We start from the raw sequence: 14,847 nt of genomic DNA, 5'->3' as shown, positions 1-14,847 counted from the left end.
CCTTAGCAGTAGTAGAACCATTAACATCTTAGCAGATTTTCCATTATGTATCTGACATTTTGAGTGCTTTTGATTTTTTTATGAAAGAATAAAGTCATCAACACACAATAAAAGCCATGTAATATTTATAGTCAGGGGTCTCTAGAGTATAGTTCTGTGTTAAGGAAAAGATTGAATTACAAGGTCTTGCTTTTTAAATCTCTTTAAAACTTTCAGCTTTAAAATGAGAGACTCAAACTCTTCTCTGGCTCTTAATTTTTATGTAGGTTCTTATTACTTTTTTTTAATGCCCTCTAAAATTCTAACCACCACCACCACCACCACCCCTCAACATAGCATTAGCTTCTTCCACAGCTGAATTGGCAGCAGGCTGATCTTTTTATTGGTGGGTAATGGGGTTAGTTTGATTGCTGACATGGGAACAATGAGAGGATAAACAATTCCATTTGTGGCCATGAAATTCTCCATCTGTTGAGTGGGTGCGTTCATGACTGAAGAGCACTGGGCAGAGACAGATGACTGGAGCCACTCAGCCTGATGTTAATGACATCCGTCATACAAACTGAACATGTGGCTTCATAAGTCAAGAGCTAATGGCAACTCCCGTTGTTGCTCATGTCATCAGCCATTTATATACCCAAGAATTTACCTTCATGTTGAGCTTAGAAACCTGATTTGTAATTCTGATCTCATCAAAAAATCAGAGGTAGCAAAGGAAGTTAAAAAAATCATTTTTCCAAGTTACCAAAAATAAACAAATAAATAAACTCTTTCAGATACTTTCCCAAATATTTGTAGAGGAATTATATAATATCTGAAATTGGTTTCAAAATAAACCAAGATGGAGGAATGAGTTGAAATATGAATGGAAAAGACTGGTCATTGTTAAAACTGCGTGGTGGAGCCAGGTGGTTGGTTCATTGTGATACGTGCTTCACCTTTGCGTATGTTTTTAATTATTCCTAATGAAAAGTTAAATAAAACATTTGAAGATAATTGGGAAAATAAGAGCTTCAGTTATGCGGCACAAACATCTTTGCCTAAGTCTCCCATCCTACTTCCTTCTTTCCTTCCCTCCTTTCTCTTTCCTTATTTCTGTCTGCCTGCCTGTCTTTCTCTCTTTTTATTTATTAGGGGATTAATGTTTTACTGCTATTTATTTTTTTTTATTGTCACCAGGGCTATTGCTGGGGCTTGGTGCTGGCACTAAGAATCCACCGCTCCCAGTGGCCGGTGGTTTTTTGTTGTTGTTGTTTGTTTTGTTTTGTTTTTCCTCCTTTCTAAAGTTTATCAGATGGGATAGGGAGAAAAAATTGAGAGAGGACAAAGAGATAGAGAGAGAGGGAGAAAGATAAACACCTGTAGACCTGCTTTACCTAGTGAAGCAGACCCTGCAGGTGGAGAGCAGGGGTTTGAACCCAGGTCCTTGTGTTCAGTCCTATGTGCGCCTAACCGGATGCATCACCGCCCAGCCCCCACAAGTCTTTCTTTAAGAAAAACAATTATGTTCACATATAGTTTGAGCATTTAACAAGCTAATTAACTAATTATCACTGCCAAATAGAACTGCTATACATTTCAGAAAAAATTAGGCCGCATCTACTCAACTCAGGTTCTCACATCACCCATGACCTGATGTTAGAATAGTGCTATGTTGGAAATATATAAACAGGGCCCCTTACCTCTCTTATTTTTTAATTTCCAGTGCAGCAAGGTACATATTGTTATCATCACTTCTGCACTTTGTGATTTTTTTCATTCTGAAGTGCTTCAAGTTATTGGTGCTTGTCAAAGAAATGGAAAATATAACAGCAATGGTATTGTGGCAGGGGGAAAGAAACATGACAATGTCTTGGGCCAAGAATACGTTTTAGTTCCTTTTTAAGTAAATTATTTTTTTAAATTTATTATTATCTTTATTTGTTGGATAGAGACAGCCAGAAATTTAGAGGTTAGGGGGAGATAAAGAGGAAGAGAGAAAGAGAGACACCTGCAGCCCTGCTTCACCATTCTCAAAGCTTCCCCCCTGCAGGTGGGGACTGGGGGCTCAAATCTGGATGCCTGCGCACTGTAACACGTGCGCTTAGTCAGGTGCACCAACACCGGTCCCTTTAAGTAAATTCTTACTGCCGCCCAGGGTACTTTGTTTCAAGTGTGTCTGAATAGCTCTCAGTACGCCTCCACTGATCCTGCTATTGCTAGGAATATTGAAACAGAAGCCCATGCCTCTATCAGTCAGCCTCCATTGATCCTGTTATTGCTAGGAATATTGAAACAGAAGCCCATGCCTCTATAGCCTCCATTGATCCTGTTATTGCTAGGAATATTGAAACAGAAGTCCATGCCTCTATACCCTCCATTGATCCTGCTATTGCTAGGAATATTGAAACAGAAGCCCATGCCTCTATAAGTCAGCCTCCATTGATCCTGTTATTGCTAGGAATATTGAAACAGAAATCCATGTCTCTATAGCCTCCATTGATCCTGTCATTGCTAGGAATATTGAAACAGAAGCCCATGCCTCTATAGCCTCCATTGATCCTGTTATTGCTAGGAATATTGAAACAGAAATCCATGTCTCTATAGCCTCCATTGATCCTGCTATTGCTAGGAATATTGAAACAGAAGCCCATGCCTCTATTGCCTCCATTGATCCTGTTATTGCTAGGAATATTGAAACAGAAGCCCATGCCTCTATACCCTCCATTGATCCTGTTATTGCTAGGAATATTGAAACAGAAGTCCATGCCTCTATAGCCTCCATTGATCCTGTTATTGCTAGGAATACTGAAACAGAAGCCCATGCCTCTATCAGTCAGCCTCCTGTATGTTCCTATACAAGTAAAATGTTGTTAGAACCTATTCAAGTAAAATCACTTGAGTACATACTTTCAGCCTGACACTGCTTGGTACTGAGTTTACCACACTGAATAGGGCCTAGTAAAGTCCAGGCAGATGAATAAAGGAACTATCATTATTCAGTGCAATGCTGGACTAGAGAACAGATTCCTCTTGTAACAAACTATTAATTACAAATAAAAATTTAAAAAAAAACAGACTCCCAACCTATCAAGAGTGATACCCAAACTAAGATTGTCAAGTGAAAAGGCCTAGAGCCAATTACTTGATTGGAGAATCTGTGCTATTCAACATGGCAGCCACAGAGCCCAAGGCAGCCTGAAATATGTCTGACCCAAACTGAAATGTGCTAGAAAGTAAATGTAAAATACATTCTAGATTTTAAAGGCTCAGTGTGAAAAATGTCAAATGTCCTATGATTTTTATAGATACATATTAATATTATAATTTTAATTGTGTTAAACAAAATGTATTATTAAAATGAAGTTCACTTATTTATTTGAACTTTTTTAATGTACCTACTATAACTAAAAATTCACTATGAGGCTAGTGTAGTGGTTCAGCATGAGCTGGGAAGCACCTTCAAGGAAATGAGTGACTGTACAGGCCCCTGATGTCAGAAGAAAAGAGACTAGAGTCACTTAACATGCTCCCTTGAATGTCAGAATTCACAGGGCCACACTTAGCTCCTGATTCATACTACACAGTACAGTAGTAGCACCAAAGTGCTCCCCACCTCCCTCTGCTAAGTGTTGGTGACTGTGTGTGGGTGACTGAGCTTATCCTTTACTAAGAACCACCTTCCTCAAAGTCATCCCCTTCCGCAAGTGGCTTCCATCCCGTGATATCCAAGAAGTCAAGTAGGGGGCCTATCTGACCATTTCGTGCTAAACTGGAGAAATTCTGAAGTGCCTGACCAGTTTCAGCTTTCCTTCACCGGGTCAACTGAGTACTTCATTGGATTGACATGACAACCCAGCAACTTCCTCTGCTCCATTCCCACTTCCTTTGATGGATTCTACTTCCTTTACTTATACAGGTGTGGAAATCCTGGGAGCACTGACTGACCAGCAGACTTCTTGTATGCAAATTTCTTCGCAGAATCTGCTTCTCGTGAACTTGACTTTGCAACATGATATCCCTCCTCTCTCAAAAAAAAAAAAAAACTCTTCCTCTTTCACTCTCCTCTAAATGTCATTTTTAACTCCTCTCACAGCTAACTAGTCAGAAATTCTACTGTTTCTACCTTAAACTATGTTCAGAATGCAACCAGTTCTGATCACCCCTTCCATCACTGCCTTGATGCAAACCCCCATCATCTCTCATGGGTGGTGATGCCACAATCTCCTAACTGTACTTCTCACTTCTGTCCTTGTCATCTCCAGTGCCTGTTAACAGAATGAAGGTCTCAAGTCAGGTCATGGCACAATTTTGCCTGAAGAACACCAGTAATTTTCCATCCCACTCAGAGTGAAAATTAAATCCTTGCTATAGACCAGTGTGCCTAGGACAACTCCAATTGACACCAGATTTTCTAGTAAAATTTTAGTAACAAGTGTTTTCACTTACAATTGCAGACTGGTTTGGATTATAAATTGCGGTCATACATTGTGATGATTTTGGTCAATGATGGATGATGGACAGCACTTATTACAGTGGTCCTACTAGGCTATAATGCACAGCAGGATATGCCATCTAGGTTTGTAGAATCATACTCTATAATTTAACACACTGACAAAATTACTTAGCAACTCATTTCTCAGAATATATCATCATCATTAAACAATGGTGACTTACCTATAAAGACCTTTATGATTTTGTTTGTTTGTTTACCTGAGCAGTGCTCAGCTCTGGTTTATGACCCAGCTGGTGCCTCAGGCATGAAAGGCTTTTTGCATAACCATTATGCTGTGTCCCCAGGGGGAAATGTGTGTGTGTGTGTGTGTGTGTGTGTGTGTGTGTGTGTGTGTGCGTTTTAACCAGAGCAATGTTTAGCTCTAGTGTACAGTGGTAGAGGGACTTGGGAGTCTCAAGCACAAAAATTTCTTTGCATAGCCACTATTCTATCTCTCTCCCCCCGTAAAGGCCTTCATGAAGTAACTTCTTGACACCTCTTGGACTTCACCTCCTACTACTCTGCCCTTGTTCACTCTATTCCAGAGACTCCAGAATATTTGGCAAAAAAAAAAAAAAGTATACAAACTCCTGCCACATTGTTTTCTTACTTGTTATCCCCTTGCCTGAGATGTTGAGATGTCCTTCCCCTCAGTTATCTGTAGGCTAAATTCCTCATGTACTTTAAACTTTACTCAAGACACTTTCTGATGAGGTCTTCTTTGGTCATGCCATTTAAAATTTCAGATCTCCATCCCAATCTTTCAAAACTTTCTTACTACAGTTATTCCCTTATCATTATGTAATATATTTCACATCTTATTTATCTTAGTATCTTATTCCATTCAGAACTCTATAAAGAAATAATTCAAAGGCAGTATCTTCTAAGCAATAGAATTTATTTCTCATGATTCAGAAGCCTGGAAAAGCCAAGGTCAAGGTGGCAACATAGTCAAGCTCTGGTGAAAGTTCTCCCTTGGTTCATAATTGGATTTTTGGCAGGCACAAACATTCAGACCTTAGCATCTGGTTGTCATCTGTCTCCCTCACTAGAAAATAAGTTTCATAAGTGTGTATTTCATCAACGACAACACTCACTGCATGTAAGTGTTCAATAAGTAACTGTTGAGGAAAAAATAAAAGAATGAAACCTGGCTGAATCTCAACAGCATTATGCTTAACAGAAGAAGCCAGACATAAAGGTCACATATTCAATGATTCCACTTGTATGAAATATCCAGGATAAATCCCAAGAGACAGGATACAGGTTAGTAGTTGCTAGATGCTATGGGGAGGGAGAATGGGGAGTGACTTCTTAATGGGTACTGGGTTTCTATTTGATGTGATGAAAATGTTTTGCAATTACATAGTGGTGACAGTGGATAAAAGTAATGGAATACTATAAGGGTACCACTGAAGCATGCGTTTTTAAATGACTAATTTTATGTTATATGAATTTTAGCTCAAAACAATGAAATAAATGAACTAATAGTTGTGAAGTGGTGAGGTCTAACAGTGTCAGGGCTTTGCTTTTCTGCACAAGGTGGGGTTCACTGAAGGCTGTTGTGGGTTCCTCAGTTAGGTCACAGCAGGACAGACAGAGAACCATCTGTATTAAATCCTGTTCTCTTTACCAGGCAGGCATAAACAAACCTGGGCTTTCTCATTAATGTTATAATTCACCAGCCAGATTTAAATGTTTAACACCCAAAACATCATTCATTCTGAACCCTGGAGAGGTCTGTGCCAAAGCATAGAGAGGAAATCAAGTTGCACGGTTGGTCATAAAAGAAATTCTATAGGTCAGTTTCAATATTTTTTTTCTTTCTAATAAATGTCTGATAGATTTTTCTTCCTGGCCTAGCCTTGGATGACACTGTTTCAGAGTCAAACCATAATGTAATATCACCTCACACCCACAAGAATGGCCTAACTGAAAAAGGTTGAGGGGGAACCAGGAGATGAAATAGGCGAAGTGCAAGCAGGAGGCCCTGGGTTGGATCCCCAGCACCACATGGGAACACCATGACCAGAAAGTAATAAGGTAATTCCATGGATGATAAGCCTCTGGTACCTTTACTCCTACTCCTCTATCTCTCCTTTTCCTCTAAAAATATAGAATAAAATTGCACAAAGGAGACCAGTCAGTGGTATGATACATGTGCAAGACTCTGGGTTTATTCTCTGGTACTACATTAAAAAAAAAAAAAAAAAGACTGATGTCATCAGAATGCCGGCCAGGCTTCCCTGGACTGAAGACCCCACCAATGTGTCCTGGAGCTTCGCTTCCCCAGAGCCCCACCCTGCTAGGAAAAGAGAGAGGCAGACTGGGAGTATGGACCGACCAGTCAACGCCCATGTTCAGCGGGGAAGCAATTACAGAAGCCAGACCTTCCACCTTCTACAACCCACAATGACCCTGGGTCCATGCTCCCAGAGGGTAGAGAGTGGGAAAGCTATCAGGGGAGGGGGTGGGATATGGAGTTGGGTGGTGGGAATTGTGTGGAGTTATACCCCTCCTACCCTATGGTTTTGTTAATTTATCTTTTCTTAAATAAATAAAAAATAAAATAAAAATAAATAAAATTAAAAAAAATAAAATAAAATAAGTTTTAAAAAGACTGGAAACAATAGATGTTGGTAAGGATACAGAAAAAAATAAAACCTCATACTTTGTTGGTAGGAATGTAATTTGGTGCAGTTTCTATGGAAAACTATTTGGAAAGTCCTTAAAAAGCTATAAATGTAAATACCATATGATCCAATGATATCACACCCAGGCATATATACACTGGAAATTAAAACACTAATTTGACAGAATATTTGCCACCGGACACCTGTAAAGATAACTCATGTAGGTGGCCCAGTTTCAAGCCCTGGCACCACATGGGAGGTTCTGTGTCATCAGAGGTGCTGTGTTCTTCCTCTCTCTTTTTCTCTGTCTGAATAAAAATGTTACCCAGGAGCTATAAAATCTTGTGTGCAAAATCTTGTGTCCCCAGCTCAGGAAAAAGAAAATTTTTTTTGCACCCCTATGTTCATATCTGCACAGTAACTAAGACATGAAAACAAACTAAATGTCAACAACAGATGACTGGACAGAAAAAGTGTGGTATATATACTGAATAGAATAGTACTCAGCTATTAAAAAAAAACAACAGGAAGTCATGCCTTTACAGACAACTTGAATAAAACTTAAGGTGATTATGCAAATAGAGTAAGTCTGGATGTTAAAGACAATTACCGCATGGTTTCACTCGTGTGGACTATAAATAATCAAAGCAAATGAACCAGAAAAACACAACAGAAATAACTCTTAGGCTGTGAAAGATATATTAGGAAAAGGGAAAGTGAGTGGGCGAAATGGGGAGGGGGTTATTCTCATAGTATGATGGCACTGAAATTCTGGTGATGGGTACAGGTATGAAGTTGTACTCCAGAAGCTTGGTGCTATTATAAACGAATGGTAAATCAATAAAATGTGACAAACAGCAACAACAACCAAAAAAAAAAAATTAGTTGCGCTGAAGAGGTAGCCCTGGGCTAGATCCCTGTCTCCACAAGAGACCAACAATAAAACAAGTAGGATTCTGTAGTAGATGGTCAAGTGGGACTTTACATGCTGTTCCTCTCTCTCTCTCTCTTTCTCTCTCTCTCTCTCTCTCTCTCTCTCTCTCTCTCTCCCTCTCTCCATGTGTGTATCTCTTTCTCTCTCTCTTAGAGAAAAGGAAAATGAAATGAAATGAAAATTGTTGCAAAGCAATTCTTTGAGTATAAACTTTGGGGCAGGCTGTTGCATTCAGGTTATTGACTCAATATTCTACTAGCTATAAAAATTAGACCAGTGGTTCTCAACCAGGTGCAAATTTGACACCCAGACAACACTTGGTAATCTGAGGACAAGTCTGATTGTTACAACTGAGAGAAAGTTACTGGTATCAAAGGCCAGGGATACTGCTGAATACCCTACTAGGCACAGGGCAGCTCCCACAACACAGAGTTATAACACCCCAATTGTTGTTAAGGCCACATTGGAGAAACCCTGCCTTAGTGCAATTACTGAACTGTTTTTCTGGAGCTTAATTTTACAATGAGAAAGTTCTCATCCGTAAAATGATTCTAATTAAAGTGTTCAGACTTAAAACAGTGATTCATAGCACAGTGTTTGTCACATAATAAGTACTACTTTTACGTATTACTTGACTAAGCCTGTGTCTGATTATGTCAATTACTGCAGAACCAAATAAAGCTCAATGAATATACCCCCTGCTCCTCCCAACTCAAGCCCTGGCTGGAGGCCTCTAACACAAAGCATCACTAGTCAGAAAGAGTGTATTCATTACCATGACGAGAAACCCCACTCCAATTGGCCTGCCTAGTTTAGTAGATTAAAAAAAAAAAAAAAAAAGAAGAAGGAAAAAAAAAAAACAGGATTCTCAATTAGATGTAAAATTTAGCAAACAATTTTTAATCTTGATATGTGTCATACAATATCTGAGGGTTACTTATACCCCCAACAACCATTTTTATGTATTTTAAATTAAGACTTGAACAACCTGTGTTTTGCCTGATCACCCCTCACTTCAACCACCTGCTCTCTGATCAGAATGTTCTTCACACACAAAGCACTTCACTTTGCATTAGCTAAAGGTCGAAATCCGTCCACTCCTCCCATCTCACTCTCAAAGGAACTGAAAAGAGGATGTATACCCACAAAATTACAAACGTAACTCCAATTTCACAAAATAAGTTGCCAAAGATTAAGCACATAGACTTTGGGCTTGGGGAAGTAGTACAGTAATTATGCAAAAGATTTTCATGCCTAAAGTTCTAATGTCCCAGGTTCAGTCTTGGCATCAATATAAACCAGAGCTGAGCTATGCTCTGGTAAACACACACACACACACACACACACACACACACATACACATACACAAACACACATACACACACTTCTCAGAAACTCACAACCTGGTACCCTCAGCCCCTGAATCTGCAAAGATTGATGCGATGGTGTTGTAGGGACTCCAGGTTTGAGAGTCACAACTGACCTGGGTTAGGAACACCGTATAACACTGTTCAGTTTACCTTGCACGATTGTTTATAGGATTGATATATAAAGTGCCTGGTACATAAGAGATGTAACAGTAATATCTCTAACAATGTCATTACAGTATCCTGCACATGAACAGGTACCACAAATGTGGAGTGAATAAATGGAATGAAGTACAGCACAAGTCATAAAGCTGCAGCCCCATCACTCATGCTGGGGGACTGTCAGAAAGCTACAGCCCATCACTAATGCTGGGGGACTGTCAGAAAGCTATAGCCCATCACTCATGCTGGGGACTGTTAGAAAGCTATAGCCCATCATTCATGTTGAGGGAATGTCAGAAAGCTGCAGCCCATCACTCATGCTGGGGGACTGTCAGAAAGCTACAGCCCATCACTCATGCTGGGGGACTGTCAGAAAGCTACAGCCCATCGTTCACACTGGGGGACTGTCAGAAAGCTACAGCCCATCGTTCACACTGGGGGACTGTCAGAAAGCTACAGCCTATCGTTCACACTGGGGGACTGTCAGAAAGCTACAGCCCATCATTCATTCATGTTGGGGGACTGTCAGAAAGCTACAGCCCATCATTCATGTTGAGGGACTACTGCATCTCAGCTCTGACACTCTAACCAAAATCTCCTGAGGACCTCAACAATTCTTTGGAAACAAAAAGAATGGGGAGCAACTCAGGAATGTGGACCAAACTGCTTAGCACATCTATTGTGCAGCAAAGAAGTGTGAATCCAGATCTCAGAAGAGGGCTCTATTAAAAAGCTCTTTCTTGTATGGATCAACCTGTCCATGTTCAACAGAGAAGCAATTACAGAAGCCAGACCTGAGAATATAGGTCCTGGAAAAGGATGACAGGCAACCTAGTGGGGGTTGTATTGTTATGTGGAAAACTGAGAAATGTTATTATGCATGTACAAACTATTGTATTTACTGGTGACTGTAAAACACTAATCCACCTTCTGCACCCCATAAAGAATTTTGGTCCATACTTCCAGAGGGGCAAAAAATTGGGAAACTTCTAATGGAGGGGAGGGGATATAGAACTCTGGTGGTGGGAATTGTATGGAAATGTACCCCTCTTATCCCATAATCTTGTTGATCACTATTAAATCACTAATAAAGTTTTTAATTACTAACTCAAGGGTCAAAGACAGTTATTGTTGAAAGAAAAGAAATATGGCCATAATATACTGCCTATATTCACAGTAAATAACATTGAAACAATCATAATAAAATAAAATTTACTTTGCCAGAAAAAAAAAAAGCCTCTTCTTTCTTCCATTTATCAGTGGTTCTCAAACATTAGCAAAGATCAGAATTCCCTGAACAGTCTGTTAAAACAGATTTCTGGACTCCATCCCAATTTCTTTTTTATTTATTTATTAGATACAGAGAGAAACTGAGCAGGAAGTAGGGAGATAGAGAGGGAAAGAGACAGAGACACCTGCAGCCCTGCTTCACCACTTGTGAAGCTTTTGCCCTGCAGGTGATGACTAGGGACTTGAACTCCAGTCCTTGCTCATTGCAGTGTGTGCACTCAAGCAGGTGCACCACTGCCTGGCCCCCACCCCAATCTGATTTACTGGTAAGGCAGTCCTGAGAATTTGCATGTCTAACAATTTCTGGAGTTGTGCTTGAGGCTACTATTTGGTGACAATTTGAGAACCAAATTGTAACTAAATATTATCACCACCGGGGCATTTTTATTTTTATTACTACTACTATTTTTACCCAGAACACTGCTCAACTCTGGTCTCTGGTGGTGCAAGGGATTAAACCTGGGACTTTGGAGCCTCAGGCTTGAGAGTATCTTTGCATAACCATTATGCTATCTCCCCCGCCCTCTTCTCAGGGACTTTTTTAAAAAAAAAAAATATGTTCATTTATTTATTGGATAGAGACAACCAAAAATCAAGAAGGAAAGGGGTGATAGAGAGGGAGAGAGACAGAGAGACACCTGCAGCCCTGCTTCACCACTCACAAAGCTTTCCCCATGCATAGGGACTCAAACCCGGGTCCTTGAGCACTGTAACATGTGAACTCAACCAGGTGCACAACCACCCCCCACCACCTTTTTTTTTTTTAATCAGCATACTGCTCAGCTCTGGCTTATGGTAGTGGGGGGGAGTGAACCTGGGACTTTGGAGCCTCAGACATAATGTCGTCTTTGCATAACCATTATGCTGTCTCCCCTACCCCTCAGAGGTGTTTTTAAAGTACCTATTCCCAGAGACCAGGCAGTGGCACACCTGGTAGAGCACACATGTTACCCAGGAGTCAGGTTCAGGCCTCCTGGTCCCCACCTGCATAAAGAAGCTTCACAAATGTTTAAGCAGAGCTTAGCAAGTGTTTGCTATTCCTCTCTCCTTCCCTACCATTCTTCCTTCTACATTTATCTTAGTCTCTAGTAAAATAATTTTAAAAATTAAAAATTGTTTATAAAAATTATATATTAAAGGACAGGTGGTGGTGCACCTGGTTGAGTGCACATATAGTGTGCAAGGATCTGGGTTCAAGGTCCCCACTTGCAGGAGTGAAGTAAGGCTGCAGGTATCTCTTCCTCCCTTGCAGTGTCCTGGGTCTTAGACAATCATAGTTAAACAATCATAATTCTAATGCATACAGGCCAGAAACATCTGCTCTCCACGGGTTAACCTTTTGCTCACTGTTTTATCTAAGTGCCGACTCTATAAGTAGATCCAGGCTCTTGAAACTCCACTTGCCCTTCAGCACAGCCTCTTACTTACTGTGCTTGTGGTGAACCAAAACTCGAGATTTCTTTTTAATACATTTCTGCTAAACCAGGTCACCTCATTTCCATGTTTATTCAGGTTTTTTTTCAGTGTAAACAGAGGTGTTTGTCAAATTTCATTTGTAGCTTGTATTGCCTACAGTCTGTTAGCATAGTTTTGGATCTTACTTTCTGTTGCACTAGATGTTCTTATTAATTTTACACGATCAAAAAATAGTAATCACAGGGAAGTTATAAAGCTTATAGATGCAAGTCTTTACAAAGTAGTCTTACTAACCCAAAATGACCAAAACCTACTAAACTTATCCAAAAAAGGAACTTGTCAGAGGGGCACTGAGACCTCTCATTGGCCCCAGGAATGATGCTAGACCTGGGGAAGACAAAGCAGGAAGTGAAAAACTGTCAGTCCAGGACAACTCACTCCCTCTTCCTGTTCCTGCATCTTTTACCCTCTTTCCCCATCCTCCCACACCCACCCCTCAAAATTATTTTATCAATTTAATTATCTTTATTTATTTATTGGATAGAGACAACCAGAAGTTGAGATGATGGGGGAGACAGAGAGACACCTGCAGCCCTGCTTCACCACCTGCAAAGCTTTCCCCCCTGCAGGTGGGGACCAAAGGCTCGAACCTGGGTCCTTGAGCATTGCAACATGTGCGCTCAAGCAGGTGCGTCACCACTTGGCCCCCCAAAATTCTTCATCCCACTCACTACTTCTCAAGTGAGTGTCCACATGGTCACAGACCCACCAGATTGTGGGCACAGAGAAGTACTGGGAGGTAAAGCACCTCGTTGAGTGCAGGTGTTACAATGTTCAAGGACCCGGGTTCAAGTGCCCACTTCCCACCTCTAGGAGGGAATCTTCACAAGTGGTAAAGCAATGCTGTGAGTGTCTCTCTCCCTCTCTATTTCTCCTTCTCTCTCAAGTTCCATCTGTCTCTATTCAATAAATCAATAAAACATTTTGAAAGGAAAGTGTTTGCTAGTCTCCCTTAGCTAAAACTCTTTATGCTGTACTTGCATTCAGGTTCCATGCCCCCTCCAGATTAATAGTTGCACTGAGACCAGCCAGATAGCTCACCTGGGTAGGTGCCTGCTATGTCATGCCTGAGACCCAGGTTCCAGCCCCTACTGTACTAGAAGAAGCTGTGGTATTTTCCCTTCTGTGTCTCTCTGTCTCTCTCTTTACCTGAAACCCCAATTAACAACAAAACAAAAAAGTTCTGCTTCTCCTCAACGCATTGCCGTTAACCCTGACGTCTACCAGAACTTGGGCAACTTTCACTTTCCTTCTAGACTCAGGCCGGGCAGAAGTTTGAGTGAGGTGTTCATCCCCGGAACAGTTAAATGTGACCAAGGCGGCGTCTTCTGAAACAGATATAATTATCAGAAACATAGGCGTAGTGTTGACATCTACTTAAGACAGAGAGAAATTGAGAGGGGAGGGGAGATAGGGAGGGAGAGAAAGACACCTGCAGACCTGCTTTACCATTCATGAAGCATCCCTCTGTAGGAGGGGAGTGGAGGCTCAAACCCCAGTCCTTACATTTGATCATGTGTGCACTCATCTGGGTATGAATTCGGTATTCTATTCTTGAACAAGCTACTCAGTCTTTTATGCCTCACTTTCTTCGACTAAAAGATGGCAAGAATAACAGCTAGCCTCATCAGGTAGTTCTTCTAGTGTTTGCCCTTCTTCCGTAGCCAGTCAACAGCGTCAGGTTGAGCCTGATGTAATGTTTCGAGACCTCCTTTGAATCTGGAGAGGTGGCAGTCGTTGACTATGTGGGTCATAGTCTGTCTGGAGCCGCAGGGGCAGTTCGGGTCGTCTCTGGCTCCCCAGCGATGGAACATAGCGGCGCACCAGCCATGGCCTGTTGGATAGCGATTGAGGAGGGCCCAATCATAACGTGCTAGGTCAAAGCCAGGTTGACGCTTGCAGGGGTCTGTGATGAGGTGTTTGTTCTTTACCTCAGCTGACTGCCAACTCTGTTTCCAAGAGACTGGAGCAGAGAAGTTCAGTGTAGGCGTAGGGGACCAGATTGGGTGACGAGACATCAAGCGTTGGACAGGGTGGGCGAAGATATCTGCGTATATTGGCAGGTCCGGTCGAGCGTAGACGTGGGAAATGAACTTAGATGATGCCGCATCACGACGAATATCTGGCGGGGCGATGTTGCTAAGAACTGGCAGCCATGGAACCGGGGTGGAACAGATGGTTCCTGAAATTAATCTCATGGAGGAATATAATTTGGAATCGACCAAGTGGACATGGGGGCTACGGAACCATCCTGGAGCACAGTATTCTGCAGTGAAATAGCATAATGCCAGAGATGATGATCGTAGTGTGGAAGCGCTCGCGCCCCATGAGGAGCTGGCCAGTCTTGCAATGATGTGATTCCTCGCGCCCACCTCAGGTAGTATGAAACACTAAATCTGATTATGTCAAGCTTCCTAGTTCTCAGCAAGCACTTAATAAATACCAAGTGTATGTTACTATGCTTACATCATCATCAATATGAAGAAGTAAACTTGGGTAACAGGTGGCGGC

This window comes from Erinaceus europaeus, chromosome 1, assembly GCF_950295315.1.
Source record: "Erinaceus europaeus chromosome 1, mEriEur2.1, whole genome shotgun sequence".
Lineage (NCBI taxonomy): Eukaryota > Metazoa > Chordata > Mammalia > Eulipotyphla > Erinaceidae > Erinaceus > Erinaceus europaeus.
This window is presented reverse-complemented; position numbering follows the sequence as displayed.